The following is a 15252-nucleotide window of genomic DNA, read 5'->3' as shown; positions in this document are numbered from 1 at the left end:
AAGACGACTATCGCACCCTGACTGCCGCGGGACGCGCAGTATCGCCGACCCTGACAGAGGCGTACTTGCGGTGCTTGGCCTTGTGTTGGGCTCCCATGGGTGGAGCGCCCTCAAAGGACTTAGAAGCCCGCTCAGGTTTCCCAGATCTGTGAGAGGCATGTCCCTGGGTGGCAACCGGGGTAGAGGCCTTGGACTGCAACCACGCTTCCAAACGTTGGGTGTCAATCCCTCAACGTGCCCTTCGAGAAGCCACAGCAAAATGCACAATCTTCCTCCTTGTGCGTCGGGTGCAAGCAATACAGGCACTGGGAATGCTTGTCGTCCAAGTACACATTCTGCAAACTGCAGTCGGAACAGAGCTTGAAGAGGGAAGCGCTGCCGTCCTTCTCGTCCGACATGATCCACGTGGTGCAGGCCTGAAGAATCTTCTTAAAAGCCCCCCAAGAACACTGAAAAAAAATCCAAAAACAGGTCCCAGTTAGTCGGATGGATGATCGATGGAGCACACAGGCTTGATTGACTAAAAAATAGAGTTAAACTCTCAAAAAGCAAAAAACGCAGCAAAAAGCTTGAAGAGCAAAGCACGAGGACTCCCAACTCTTGTACGTGCGGCACAAATCTGAAGATGGCTGCCTGCGGAGGGGCTTAGGTAGAGGGCAGTCATTGGCTGGGAGCAGTATGACACAGAGCTCAGTGAATGGTTGTTTGGAGAAAGACTGTTAAGAAATGAAACTGAAACTGATTTTTTCTTTCACTGAGGATTCCCAGCCTGACGATTGGAAATATTTATGAGCATGTGAATCCGTGCCAGACCCCATGCTGGAGAATTTTAATTTCTGTGCCAATTCCTTTCAACCTTAGAGACCCCCAGCTCTTTCACTGGAGTGGGCATGTGATTTTTACTCCCGAGCGGGACCTTTCTCATTCCCTCATGTATTTTTCCTGACTAGGATTTTTCTGTTTTACTGTTTTAGGGAGGCTGACCAGCTCCATAGGCATCTGCTATTTGCATGGTGACACAGCACCTTAGGTGGAGGGTCACTTAGACGTCCCTCTGACTTCGCTTAATGTTTAATTACAATTTTATTGGGTGAACTACAGTTCCCAAAAATAGTAAGATGATCCTGGTCTTACTTAACTTTTTCTTTGAGGGACCAACACACCCCACCCTGTGTGGAGTGTTGGGGGATTACTTACTAATTCCCTATCCCACTTCTCATGTGACTTTTTTTTGTTACACTAATATACTTTAAATGGCTAGTGGCAATGGCTTACTTTTACTACCAGCGTGCATTTCTACCGCAGGCTGAACCCTTAGCTGCAGTACAGCACCCATGGGTGACAATCTTTCCCAAAATGGACCTAGTCTTTTTTCACCATTTTCTGTTTGTTAGTTCCTTCCTGGCTTTTACTCTTAGTTGAAACCGGTTTGAGCCCTTTGTGTGTTTTGCCTTTGGCAGGCTTCAGCCTTGAAGCCCAACCATGCTCCAATGTGTCCGGAAAGGCAGGAAGTGAGGGAGGGTCCCGAAACTTTCCTGTCCTTTGTCTCTATGCGTGCCTGAGTGCAACCAGTTTCGATTGCCGGCTAGCTGTCCCTGCTGTGTGATTGACAGTGTGGGCTGTGAATGAGTGGGAAAATCACATAAAAAGTGAGGTTTTTGGGACTAGAGGCAGAGTCGACCACTGGAGAGGAACATCCGAAAATGATGTGAAGAGACGCCAGCAGCACTCTCCTGGACCGCAAAGTGGCCGGTGAAGCCCTGCAGCTGTGCTGACCCCTTTTTCGAATTGACTGGGAAGACATGCACGAGACGAATTCCTCCCTTGGGCTGGTGGGAGAAACTAGCCTCAAGACAATCTTCCATTTGGCGCAACCCTGGTATGCTGTGCCGCAGAGCTGCAGAAGCCTAATACCAGGGGTCCTGTGACCATTGACGAGTGCATTGTCTTGTGAAGTCTGAATCCATCCAAATCTTTGTAGGCATCCAGAGGACCCTACAGAAGCAGGAAATCTTGATCCAGAGTCCCCTCATCAGAGTCCAGGGAGCAAGTCCTTTCCAACCAGAACTTTTTGTTCTGGAGATTGTAAGTATGTTCTAAATCTTATTCCAACTTTTCCTTCCTTAAACAACTCAATAACTGAATTGGTAACCAAAATAAGTGCAATACTGACCTCTATTGTGTGCTGGAATATGGTTTAGCCTCAGAAAGTCTTTACCAACTTTTATTGTCTTAGAAAAACTGAATCCTAACTTTGATTGAATGTTACCAGCAGTTAACGCTTTTTTTAAAGAATGCTTATTTAAACCTTGCGTATATTATAAATAAATATATTTATATAAGTATTTAAGTGTTACTTGGATGCTTGTACTTAATGATTTCAATTGTACAGCTCTACAGCTCACATTACCCCTCTTAAGATAAGCCTGGCTGCTCAGTTACACTACCAACTTTGGTAGTACAGGCCTTTATTAAAAAGTGAGTTACCTAATACCAAGAAAGTAAGTCTTGTGTAGTCCTCAACTGTTGGACTGCACTAATTCTAACCCAACAGAAGCGACAGAAAGGAAGGAGTCTTCAGAATCACTGTCACGGCCTGAACCACCATGCTTTCAGGTGAAGCATGGGCGGAAAGGAAAGGAAAGCTGGGTCAGAAGGAGCAGGACGGTGCTTCCTCACTAGGTTTCTGTCCACTCCAAAACCGATGCAGGTTTTTCCCCACACTTCCAATACCAGGGCCTCCACTATAACATTAAAGAGCAGGAGTGTTTCCTTCTTTGGGGCATCTTCCAGAATGTCAGAGTTTGTATTGAACTCTGGAACCAGACAGAACAGAGCGCCCCAGAGAATCGGCCACCTTAGCCATCAGGCGCTAGAAGGCGGACTGAGACTTACATGGGGTGGGAGCAAGTAAGATGTCCCACTTCAGGGAAGTGTGTAGGCCGCTGGCTCCTTCAAGGTCCTCTGCCAGGCCCAGCATTTCCACACATCAGTGGTAAAATTCCTCCAGGAAGTCTCTCGCCTCCATAGGGCCCATGTGTTCAAGCCCAAGAGAGACTATTCGCCTTACTTGTAGATGTCATATCTTACATTTAAAGGTGTCCCTGGGGAGCGGGACATATTCCCACTGAGTTCACAACGCTGAGGCTGCGCCGCCCGAGGTCAGTGTTCTTCTGAGGACACCCTGCTGGTCGTGGAACATGCAGCGAGACCCATCGGTGCCGAGTAGACCACACTGCTGCCTGCTCCACAGGTGACGCGCCTTGGTGGCGATGTCAAGCATCTTCAGGCAGAAGCTCACCCCTTCCACTGGGTTGGAAAAGACCTGTGCCGGCCGCTCAGGGTAAACCTTAAAGCGGCATATCTTTCTTGAAGGAGGAAAAGAGTGGTGATGAGGATTCACTTTGGGAGCGTGACCTCTTCCGATGCTTCTTCCCCAAGCACGGAGCAGCCCGATCTTCCCAGCATCGATCTGCACTGTGACCTAAATACACCTCCCTGTATCACCAACAAAAAAAGAACACCTTACCCTGATCTAAAAAACTGATAATTTAAAAAACGTCACCCCGGCCAAATTAATGGCCCACCCATCATCTAGCTTTAAGTTATTCACCAACTTTTATGAGTACTTTCTTCTTGTGGAACATATCATCACGTCCATAAAACAGGTTATTTCTGACCTGGCGCCACTGAAAAGTAAAATAATCAAACCAGAGCTACATAAAAACACTTGGTTTTTTGATGATATCATCTCCATCAGACAGAAAAAAAGGGCTCGAGAAAGAGCATGGCGCAAGAACCCAAATGCAACCACATTGGATGTTACAAGCAAGATGCGAGGAAATTTAAAAAGGCTGTAATTAACTTTAAATCCACCTACTTTAATAACAGGATTAATAATGCCCACTCTAACACCATCAAACGTTTTAAGATCTTGGCAGATTTTGAAAATCTGCCCCCCCCCACCCACCAATCAAGTCCTAATAAAGGCCTCTGCTTGGTTCCAGGAAATTCATGACTGTTTTCTGTCCAAGAATTAAACTCACAAGCAGATCATTAGTAACATTCAGAAGTCTGCACAGGGAAGCAACATCTACACAAATATTTCACAGGACCCTACCCCTGAGCCTAACACTATCCCTTGTTCAACTTCTCTCACTACTCAGAACAAGTTACCAAGATCATTTGTGATCTTAAACCCACCTCCTGCTTTGGCGACTGTTGTCCGGCTGATGTTTTTAAGGATTCACTTGAGTTATTGGCCCGCTTGGATGACCAAACTCATACATTTTTCCTTTGATGAGGGTGTGGTTCAATCGTCTCTCAAGGAGGCCTGGATTACACCATTCCTAAAAAAAAGCAATTTTGACCCACTAGTAATGATCAACCTATCATAAATGTGTCATTTTTCATTTGATCATGGACAAATCGGCATACCTACAACTACAGAAGCATATTGAAGACAACCACCTCCTCTCTCATCTCAGATTGCCTAACTGCCATTCAAGAATGGTGAGCCGCCAATGATCTTTGACTGAATGCCAGCAAGACTGAGATCCTCCTCATCGACACACCTTCACCATCCTTTCCCCTTATTCTCTGGCCGGCCTCCATTGGCCTTCCTCCTACCCCGACCTGCGAGGCTAAGAACCTCGGGGTCATCTTTGACTCCACACTTTTCTTTTCTGCGCACCTCTCCGATGTCTCTAAAAAGTCAAACTTCCTACTGCACCTCCTCAGAGGTACTCTGCCTTTTTTCTCCTTCCCCCCCCCCCAGAAGCTCACTGTCTCCCAAGCTCTGGTTCTCTCTAGGTTGGACTATTGTAACCGCCTCTTTCTAAATCTACCCGCCTCTACTCTCCGCCCTCTGCAACTAATCCAGAACAGGACTGTAAGACTTGTCCTTGGCCTCAGGCCCTGGGATCGTCTCTCTCTGTTAGGCAAAGTTTGTATGCAGCACCCTCTGGGAACACTACAACCAACTCTGGACACAGGTATAGGAAACCCAACCTTTGGTATAAGCTTTTACTAAACGGTTTTGGTAGCGTGTTGAGCAGCCAGGCTTATCTCAAGAGGGGTCAATGTGAGCTGTAGTGGAACTCTTACACTCAAGCTTTCTTGAATGAACAATTATTAATTTATCAGTCAGTTATAATAAGCCTTCTTCAGAAGGGAGCAATAGAATAGTAACACACAAATACACTTCATGAAATACACACTCTTAATATCTCTAAATCAGTAGATACCCTTTTGGGATGGCCCACAGACACCAACTACACCGTCAGTTGACTTAAATTGCTAGGGTACTGGGGACATTAAAATATCACTGTTGCATTTAGGATCAGATAATAAGTCAAAGAAGATCATTTGGAACAAACAAGAGACCACAAATATTCTTAAGCAGGCAAATAATTTTGGGTCCTCCAATAAGAGTCATTCAGTGGAAGAGGCTAAGCCAAAGTCAATAGGCCAAAGTCTATGTAAGCTGAAACACTTTGTAGGTAAGTAGGAAGTTTTTGCACAATGTTTTAGAAGTCTTTGAAGAAAAGAAGAATCAAATGTAGGGCCACAAGTCGATTAGACATTGTGACTAGTAGAAGATGCAAGCAACTCTACAGCAAGAGGCAAGTTCTCTTAGACTTTGTACAGTACCTTTAAAAATGAAGAAACGATGCAGCAGATGACACCTGTTCCTGTACAGCTCTGCAGATCTCACTGTTCCTGGGCCTCAGTCGTGGGGACAAGAGGGAGGACGTCGGGGGACTCCTGCACTGCACTGGGACAGTCAAAACTCACAACCGGCTGTTAAGCAAAGTTTGTATGCAGTACCGTTTGGGACCACTATACACAACTAGGGCTAGAGGCGTAAGCAAAACCAACCTTTGGTGCAAATCTGTACTAAACAGTTTTGGTAGCGTAGCTGAGCAGCCAGGCTTATCTAAAGAGGGGAATGTGAGCAGTAATGATGTTACACAGAGGTTTACAATCACAAGTGTTCAAGTAAACTCTTACAATCAAGGATTCTTTGATAAATACTCATTAATTCATCTGTCAGTTATAAAACATTCATTAGGAGGCGGCAATATAATTGCACACAAATACACTTCAATACTAAATCAGAATACTTTTCAAGAGGAGTAAAAGGCAAAGATTATTAGAACATGAAAGGTTACAATTATTCTAGACAGTGCAAATACTTGGAGTTCACCAGAAGAGTACATTCAATTCAATAGGCTAGGTCAAAGTCAATGGGCTAAAGTCTTGGATAGGATAAAGCTGTTCTGGTAAGTAAACGTTAAAGTCTCTGCACAAGTTCATGGAAGTAGTTTGTAAATAGAAGAAACATATGTTGGGTCACAAGCTGATTAGGCCTGCGAGTTGCAAAAGTTTCAAGCACTTTCACCCCGAGAGGCAAGTACTCTCAGTTGGATTTCACAGTACCTTACAATGAAGAAAAAGATGCAGCTGATTACTTCTGTTCCTGCAGATCTCGCTGATCCTCTGCCTCAGTCGTGGGGACAAGAGGGAGGCCATCGGAGGACTCTTGCACTGCACTGGGACTGGTCAAAAAACGGGCACATGGCAAACTTCAATTCCGGTGGCTGTAAGTAACACAAACAAACTGGTGTCCCTCTCCCTGATTATAAGCAGCACTCTGAGGAAAATGCAACCAGCTCAGAGATTGGTATCCCAGTGGCTTACTGTCTAGGTGATTGGTCCCACCAACTTAAAGGGAGAAGTTGTCCTCGTAGGGGCTTCTCAGTCGAGGTGAACTTGGCGATTCGCACCTGCAGCAGGGATTCACCGGGCAAACCAACGGTCCAGGAGTTGCAGCAGCAGTCCGCTTCAAGCTTGTCTTCGGTTCTTTCGTTCCAGTGGTTGACTCTGCCTTCCAAGCCAAGAGACTCGCCTTTTATTCAATTCTCTCCCATTCATTCCAGCCTAGCTGTCACTCACCCAGCAGGGTGGCTGTCCTTGCCAAGCAGTCAGCCAACCAATCACCACAGAGTGCATTTGGTTCTCCTAGGAGTCTAAGCACAGGGAGTTTCGGGCACCTCACTCACTTCCTGCCTACCCCAGACACCCTGGAGACAGAGGCGGGATTCACTCGACTCGTGAATCCAGCCAAAGGCAAAGCGAACAACGGGACCAAACCAGGTTTGACGCGTAGCGTAAATCTCAAAAGTACCTTTCCACAAAGAAATGGTGAAAAAAGAGACAGGGACCATTTTGACAAAAATGGCACCTTGGGTGCTTTACTGCAGCTGCGAACACAGCCCGCGCTAAATGCAGAACACAGTAGTTTAAATGAAATCACTGCCCCCAGCCATTCAGCGAGAAAAGGGCAACATAAAAATGTTACATGAGAAGCTAGACAAAGGGGATACTAGGTAACCCCTCCAGCACCCTATTGTAAGATAGTGTGTTGGGTCTAGAAAGTTACAAATTTAACCCCTTAAGTGCCAAGGACGAGATAGCTTGTCCTTTTGGCACCTTGTTTTGAGCGATCCCTGCAAAGCAGGGATCGCTGAAAACTGTAATCCAACCCCCGGGCTATGTGAGGGGGAGGTCCCCCCTCACTGCCAGGGGGCTGGATTACCTTCATTTTCAAGTTGGCGTGCGTAAAGCACGTCGGCGTGAAACTGAAAGTAAAATCACTGCAGCAGCCATTTTCGGCTGCTGCAGTGAAGAAAGAAGGTGAGTGCCCTTCTTTGTCAGCCTCGATCTCCGGCTGTATTTCAAGCCGGAGATCGTTGGAAAGGGGAGATTCTCCCCTTTCCAACGATACCCATTGTGTGGCTCACAATGTCACAGGATCAATAGAGATCTGTTTATGACGCAGGGAGAGGGTGGCTGCTTATAAGGTAAGTGGCACCCTTCCCCCCCGTGGCCCCAAAGCATGGGGCCACAGCGCTGGAGACCCCTGGGGGCAGATCACTGCCCCCAGGGGTGAAAAAGGGAAAAAAAAAAAAGGCGAGGGAAGATGGGAGGTGGTTTGGGGCCCACTAGGCCACCAGGGATATTGGAGAAAGTGGTGTCCTTGGAAAGGGGAGGTTCTCCCCTTTCCAAGGACACCACGTATATGACGCATTGCTGGTCACGGATCGGTGCAGAGCGCTCGATCCGTGACCAGCAACCCACTGGATCACCATGGAAACGTTTGTGACGTGGGGGGGAGGGAGGCTCCTTCAAGCAAGCAGCCCCCCCCTGCCCCCCAAAGCATGGGGGCACATATGTGCACAACCCTGGGGGCAGATGGCTGATCATTTGCCCCCAGGGAAAGGGGGCAAAAATAAAAAAATAAAATAAATAGAACGGGGTTTGCCTGGGATTTTTTTGCCCCCATGAAATGGTGGTGGAAAAGGGGGGGGGGGACCCCTTGTGGCCCTCACTGGGGGCAGATTTATGGCCCCAGGCAGAAGTACATGAGGTGGCCCCCTATCCAATTGGGGGTGGGGGGTAGGGCTACCAGGAATTAGTTTGCAGGCCCCCCCAAAGGATGGGGCCGTTAGGCCCCCTTGGGGGCAGATGGCTGATAATCTGCCCCAGGGAAGGGGGCAAAACAAAAAAAATGAAAATAAGAAAAGGGAATTTTGGGTGGGATGAGGGGGGGCCAGTAGCCACCAGGGATATATTTTACAGAAATGGGGGTGGCCCTCTCCCCAAGGGGAAATGGGGGCACCCCTTGTAGCCCTCCCTGGGGGCAGATATCTGCTCCTAGGAAGGGCTGCATGAGATGCCCCCCTGCATTTGGTGTGGGGGGTAGAGGGCCACCCCCAGTACATTAGAAAATTACCTGGTGGTTTAGAGTGCTCCTCAGCCCGCCCTAAAGTGTAGTGTACCTTTAGTTTACGAAACTTGTCTTGGCGCTTAGGGGCACATTGGTGTGCCAATCTGGCGCCGGGGTGCCCAAACCTTACTGCCCCACCCACTAGGGGGCCTGTCCCACCATTTCTGGGGGCTCTCTCCCCCCACCCCAAATGGAGGGGGGGGGTGTACCTCACGCAGACGTTTGTAGGAGGCCCATGGAGGCCTGCATGAGGTGCCCCCACCATCCATTTGGCAGCCTCGATCTCCGGCTGTTTTTCAAGCCGGAGATCGAGGCGGGTATCGTTGGAAAGGGGGGATTCTCCCCTTTCCAACGATACCCATTGTGTGGCATTTCTGATCACCCACTCTGCCCCCCACCCCTTTTTTCTTCCGGCACTTATCAGACCGATCCCCGTCTGCTGCCTTAAACCCAGCACTTGCCACTTGCTGGCTGCACTACCACCGTTTGTTGCCTTTATTATTGATCTGTTTCGCCTTTGCTCCGCACTTTCCACTTCTCCACTCCTTCCTTGCACTTTTCCCCTCCCCCTCTCCCATACACTTGCACGTTATCAATGTCACTGGGCCTAGTAAGATTGTTGTTTTGTTCCCCCTGTTACCCTCCCTTGTCTTGTCGCACTCTAAAACACTTGTGTACGAACGAGATAGAAACAAAATATCAATTCAATATCAATTCAAATTCTTGGCCAACGCCAATCAGGCTACAGAGCTCAGCATGGGATGGAGACTGCAATGCTGGACCTCAAATCAACCCTGCCCAGTATAGTGGAAAGAGCTCATCCAGCCTGCTGATGCTCTTGGATTTCTATGCAGCTTCGACCTGGTGGAACATTCCTTACTAGTGTCAAGGCTGGGGACGATTGTCCATTGCTCCGATGAAGCCTCCCAGTGGATATCTTCCTTCCTCAGTCCCCATACCGTTCGGGTTTCCGTTGGTGAAGAAAGTTCTAACTCCGTCCTGCAAACATGAGGCGTCCCTCAGGGTTCCTGCTCGTCACCTACCCTGTTCAACATATATACATCAGGCCCCTGCAGGACTTATTGGACACCCTAGGTGTCCGGTATACAAACTACGCCGACTTACCTAAGGGATCGAATTAAACTCCATGTAGGAGGGAGACAGCTCTGCTCCGCCACTTATCCTACGTTTGCCCAGCCCAGACACAAGTTGGCATGCTTTTGAGAGACCTCTCTTGATGTTCAGGCACCTCTTCAATGGAACTCACTCCCCGGGCATATATGCCCGACAACCTGGCACTCTTCACAGAGAAAATAAAGGCCCACCTGTTCAACCTCAACCCACGTTGAACACAGCTTGCTCTCTCTCCTCAATCATCTTCTGCTCTCGATCCGGTCTGTTTTTTTGCGTCTTGTTTGTCTTCATGTGTGCTCTGAGGCCTATGGGCATGTGGCACATCATACAAATTTAAATAAAGATTTTCACCACTCATTCCTGTAGGGTCTTTGGATCCATGGACTGACAAAACCCACAATCCTGGGCATCATGGTCGTGGCACAAGCAGTACAAGCCTATCTGATGTTAGTACGTATTTTCTATACTCTTGCCTGAGTGGCAGCCAAACGAGTTCAAAGTGGTTGGACGAGTGGTCTAGGCTAAGTCTCATGAGTGGTGAGCTTGTAAGGGGTCCCGAATGAGTGCACACAGCGAAAAGTCAGGGAACACACTTGGACAACCAGTTATGAAAATACTTATTCATGGCCAAACACCACTATGAAAAATGACTACTAGCCTTTAATATCTCAATACACTAAATAAAAGACATATATACATTCACTGGAGTAGGGCAAAATGCATAACAAACCCCTGGAAAGGAAGTTATGTATTATTATGCAGCACTACAGGTCCGTACATCCCCAAGATTATGGGGGCCTTGTGCTCAAATGTTCAGAGAGTTTAATTAATTAGTGTTGGGCTTCTGGGGTCCAATGAAGAATTGCAAGTGGTAGAGGACAAGTCATTCCAACTAACCAAAGTGTTCCCAACGTTCTGAGATCTTGCGCGAGCAAGCAGTGGCAAAGCCAAACTGTTGTAAACGTTTCTAAAAGTTATCAAACTTTTAAAAAGGGAACTAGTGGTTCAGATAAGTATTGTTACATCTCGCCCCCCCAATCCCGTACTCAGATTTTTCTTAGGACTTCGCAGGTCTTCTGAAGAGGGTCTGCGGTAGATTATCGCGCCGTCAGCTTTAGCCCTTGATGCCCTGGGGTTACATGTTCGAGCACTTATCTGATTAGCGACAAATGATGGTGCAAGGTTTTCAGGTTTGTTCTAGGATCTCTGTAGAATAGGTGCAGGGTTCCTCCCCTAATGCAAAAATCTAAGTAAGAGCCGAAACTCCCACTAGCCAATCACAGATCTGCCACTGCATCCACCCCCCCCCCCAAGCAGTGGTCCAATCAGGACCACTTGTGGCCCAACTCATGCATACCATTCAGACACACTGAAACCAGTTTGTGGATTGGGACCAAACAGTTCCCACCCACTTCCTGGAAGCAAACAAACATTGCCCTGCAGTAGCCCCTGAAAAGCTTCCGCTTTCCCGGGGACCGGAAGTTCATATACAGATTTTCCTAAAGGCCAGGAAGAAAGGTTAATGACAAGTTGGTCAAGGGACAAACAAAATACCTTGTGGCATGGCAATGTTTGGATAATAGCAACAGTAGGTAGCCAAACTCAGTAAGGCTAAAATAAAATACACCAGAAAGTAACTGCTGCCACCAGCTTGTCCCTTAGGCACACCTAGAGTACCACACATACTCTTAGTGTTCGTCTAGACTGCAATGTAAGATGCCTTGAATAATGATAAAAAGTTACCAAAGTGGCAACAAAGTAACAAGACTAAGGGAAACAATGTTTCCTAGTACTGACAGCCTGAATGACATGTCTGTTTCCCCATGACACATGAGCAAAAGCCAGTGTAGTGAAGCGGAAGGCTTCACTGCATAAAGAGCAGGTCCGATAAAAAAAATAAAAGCAAAACAAATTTGGGCAGGTGGGGGCAATCCATAAAAATTGAGGGAAAGGTGCTATAAAGAGAAATCTTTCCCGACAGTGCAAATCCGAGACAGACTTCTGCCGGCCGAAATCCGCACACAGCTTGAAATCAGAGCCCTTAGACGGAGTCAGCATGGCATTTTCAAAAATAATAAGCTGGACAAGCGTGTTCCCGATTAGCGAACAGAGTGAGGAGAAAAAAAGGAACGCAGGTCAAGGGGGCACTGCGCTGCTACATATGCTAGGCCCCACATAACTGGTGCAGGGTGCATAGAGGCATCGGACAGAACAGACGTAGAGCTGCACTGTGCCCCCGGCGCCGGAAATGCTTCCGAAAGACAGCTGAAATAGGGATATCACAGATTATAAAATATCCATTAGAAATGGCAAAATTATATCTGCTGCCACCAGCTTCTCTTTAGGCACATATAAAAGTAACTAAAAATCTCAATAGTAAAAGAGTAGGGTGATACAAAAGTAAACAATTGCACTGCATTTTAAAATGCTGTATGCAATGTTCAAAAGCAGCAAACATGGAAAAAGATAAAATGCAAATAGTTTCCCAGTAGTCTAAAAAAACTGATCGGTTTCCCCATAACAAATTAGCAAAAGACAGGAAGTGAAGCTGAATGCTTTACTTCCCCCAAAAAAGTCAGAACAGGCTAAAACAAACAAGCAAAACGATTGGGGGTCCATAGAAACTATTGAGGGAAAGCTGCTAAAAGAGATCCATCCTAACAGGAGAGCAAGGGACTAGATGCTATGACTGTGTGTAATGCACTCCTGGTGGGGACCTTCAATGAAACTTCTTAGCAGATTCCTGGTGGTTTTAAACGGATTGGTTTCAGGATGTAGGGAAAGTAATCCTATTGAAGCTGCTCACAGGCACCTGCTGTGGCTTCAGTAGAGGATTTAGCTTAAAGTCTCTGCATCATCTTTAAAAGCATCCAGGATTACAGACTATTCATCCCCAACACCCTCGGTCAGACCAGACAAAAGGCAAGAAATAAAAGATCATCTTGGGACCCAGGCTTTGGAATAAATTACTAATTTGCAAGGACTGATTTTCTATACTCTGGCCTGGGGGACAGATCTATAGAAGGCCAACCTATATTGGAACGGGGACAACTATGGGAACTGTAGCCAAACCAGTTCAAGGTCGCAGTGACGAGTGGTCAAGGCTAAATCTCAACAGGTGGTGAGCTTGTAAAGGGTCCACAATGAGTGCACACAATGGGAATCACAAATTGCACTTAGACAATATGTATTAGTCGGTCAAGTGGCACAGCGAGTAGAGCGCTCGCTTTGACATCCGTGCAGAGCTTGCTAACGCAGGTTCGAATCCCGGCAGGGCCAAACTCCGCCTTTCATCCTTCCGAGGTCCATAAATGAGCACCTCACACCGTGGGTAATAATAAACAGCGCTCAGATAGCTGAGTGTTCGTAGCGCTATATAAATGCCAAATTATTATTGTTATTATAAACACATTTATTTACTTATGGCCAAAAACTATGAAAAATTACTAACAGGTAGAAGTACCACACAACACTAATAATAGAATACATATATACAGTCACTAGAGTAGGACATAATACATATCAAACCCCTGTAAAGGAAAGTACAGATTAGATTAGATTATGCACTACAGGTCCACAGAAAAGTAGCCCTAGCTTCAAAAGTCCTTCCCTTAGTTGTCAGGGGCCATATGCGCAAAAGTTCAGTTCCGACAGTTTTTAACGCTGGAGAAAATGAAGGTAGGGTCTGTCGGGTCTAGTAAACAATTCCAAGGGTTAGAGGACAAGTTATTCTAACTAACAAAAGTGTCCCCAACTTTCGGAAGGCTTGCACGAGCAAGCAATGGCAAAGCCAGAGGGTAAAAGTTTTAGAAAAGTTAGCAAAACTTTTAAAGGGAGTTTAGGGGCTAGTTATAACCACTGTAACTCACCCCACGTACTCAGAGGACTTCGCAGGTCAATGGAAGAAGTTCTGAGGTCGCGTTTCCCGCCATTGGGTCCTTGATTTGCTGGGGTTGCAGGTTCGAGCAGATCTCCTGTCGGTGTCTTTGGAGGCAGAATGCAGCAAAAAACAATGCAGGACCCCTCTCAGGACTGAACTCTACTCAGTCAAGCTGTTTCAGACGGTGCTCTCACCGCAACACAGCGACCCAAAGGGACTCACTTGTTGCGGTCAGACTTTCCCTCCTATCTCGAGTCCCCTTGATGCGAGGACTCCGAAATTTTGATGAGGTAAGTCTTTCCTGTAGGACAAGCTGAGGATCCATCAAGTTCTAGGCCTCAATGCGGAACAGTGACGGCAGCAGCACGGTATCCCAAACTCAGAGCTGGTCAGCCACAGGGCAGTCCCGGGACACTTCCGAAGGCTTCTTCGTAGGGTACCGAGCAGACATTGGGAATGAATGTTACATCCACTCCATGTGTCGCAGCTCCCTTGCAGGACTGCTGAAGATAGCAAGACAGGGCTCTTCCAGGACAGCAGCAGAAGTTGGTTGCCAGGCCTCTTTAAGACAGGTCTGGTCTCCTCATGGGTCTCACAGCTGGACAGGAGCCTTGGCTCCTTCAGGTTTCTCTAGGATCTCTCTAGAGTGCGTGCAGGGGTTCTCTTATCCCAAATGCCAGCTAAGAGCAGAACTCCCACTAGCAAATAGAACTAGCCCCACCAACACCCCCCAGCAGTGATCCAATCAACCATTGCTGTTAACACTCCTGCATAACACTCAGACATACTGAAATCAGTTTGTGGATTGGAACCAGACAGTCCCAGCCGACATCCTGCCAGCAAACACACATAGCCCTCCAGTAGCACACCAAAAGCCTCTGCTTTCCTGGGCACTGGAAGTACATAAGGATTTTCCTGGCCTCAAGAGGAAGAAAAAAAGCTAAAAGACAACACGGCCAAAGGACAAGCGAAAACCCTTGGGGCATAGCCATGTTTGGTCACTAGCCACAGTTAGTTACCAAACCCAGAAAACGTGGAAAAGCTAAAATGAAAAGCACCAAAACAAAACGGTAGAAAGTCACTGCTTCCACCAGCTTATTCATTTAGCACACCTAGAGAAACCAACAATCCTCCGAGTGTTAGTCTAGGGCAAAAATAAAAGTGTACCCCATTGTACTGCATTGTAAGATGTATTGTACAATGATAAAAAGGTACCACAAGTTAGAAGGTACTAAAAGTAGTAACAAAGTAACTAGACTAAGGGAAACACTGTTTCCCAGTACAGACAGCCTGAAGGACAGGTCCGTTTTCTCATAACAGATGAGCAAAATACAGTGTTCAGTGCACTGTAAAAAGGACAGGTCAGGATCAAAAATAAAAGCAAAAGGTTTGGGGGTCCATTAAAATGGAAGGAAAGGTGTAGTAAAGAAATCTTTCCTAGTATTCA

The 15252-nt window shown here is 46.9% G+C and overlaps 1 protein-coding gene across 3 annotated transcripts in view; it reads right to left on the bottom strand.

Moving 5' to 3' along the window:
• KMT2D (lysine methyltransferase 2D) overlaps positions 1-15252 on the bottom strand; it is a 2224302-nt gene that overhangs the window by 1025368 nt on the left and 1183682 nt on the right. The window lies entirely within an intron of this gene.

Source organism: Ambystoma mexicanum, chromosome 3q (assembly GCF_040938575.1).
Source record: "Ambystoma mexicanum isolate Mex_15411 chromosome 3q, UKY_AmexF1_1, whole genome shotgun sequence".
NCBI lineage: Eukaryota > Metazoa > Chordata > Amphibia > Caudata > Ambystomatidae > Ambystoma > Ambystoma mexicanum.
The sequence above is the reverse complement of the archived record's forward strand: the minus strand, read 5'-3'. Positions and strand labels throughout refer to the sequence as shown.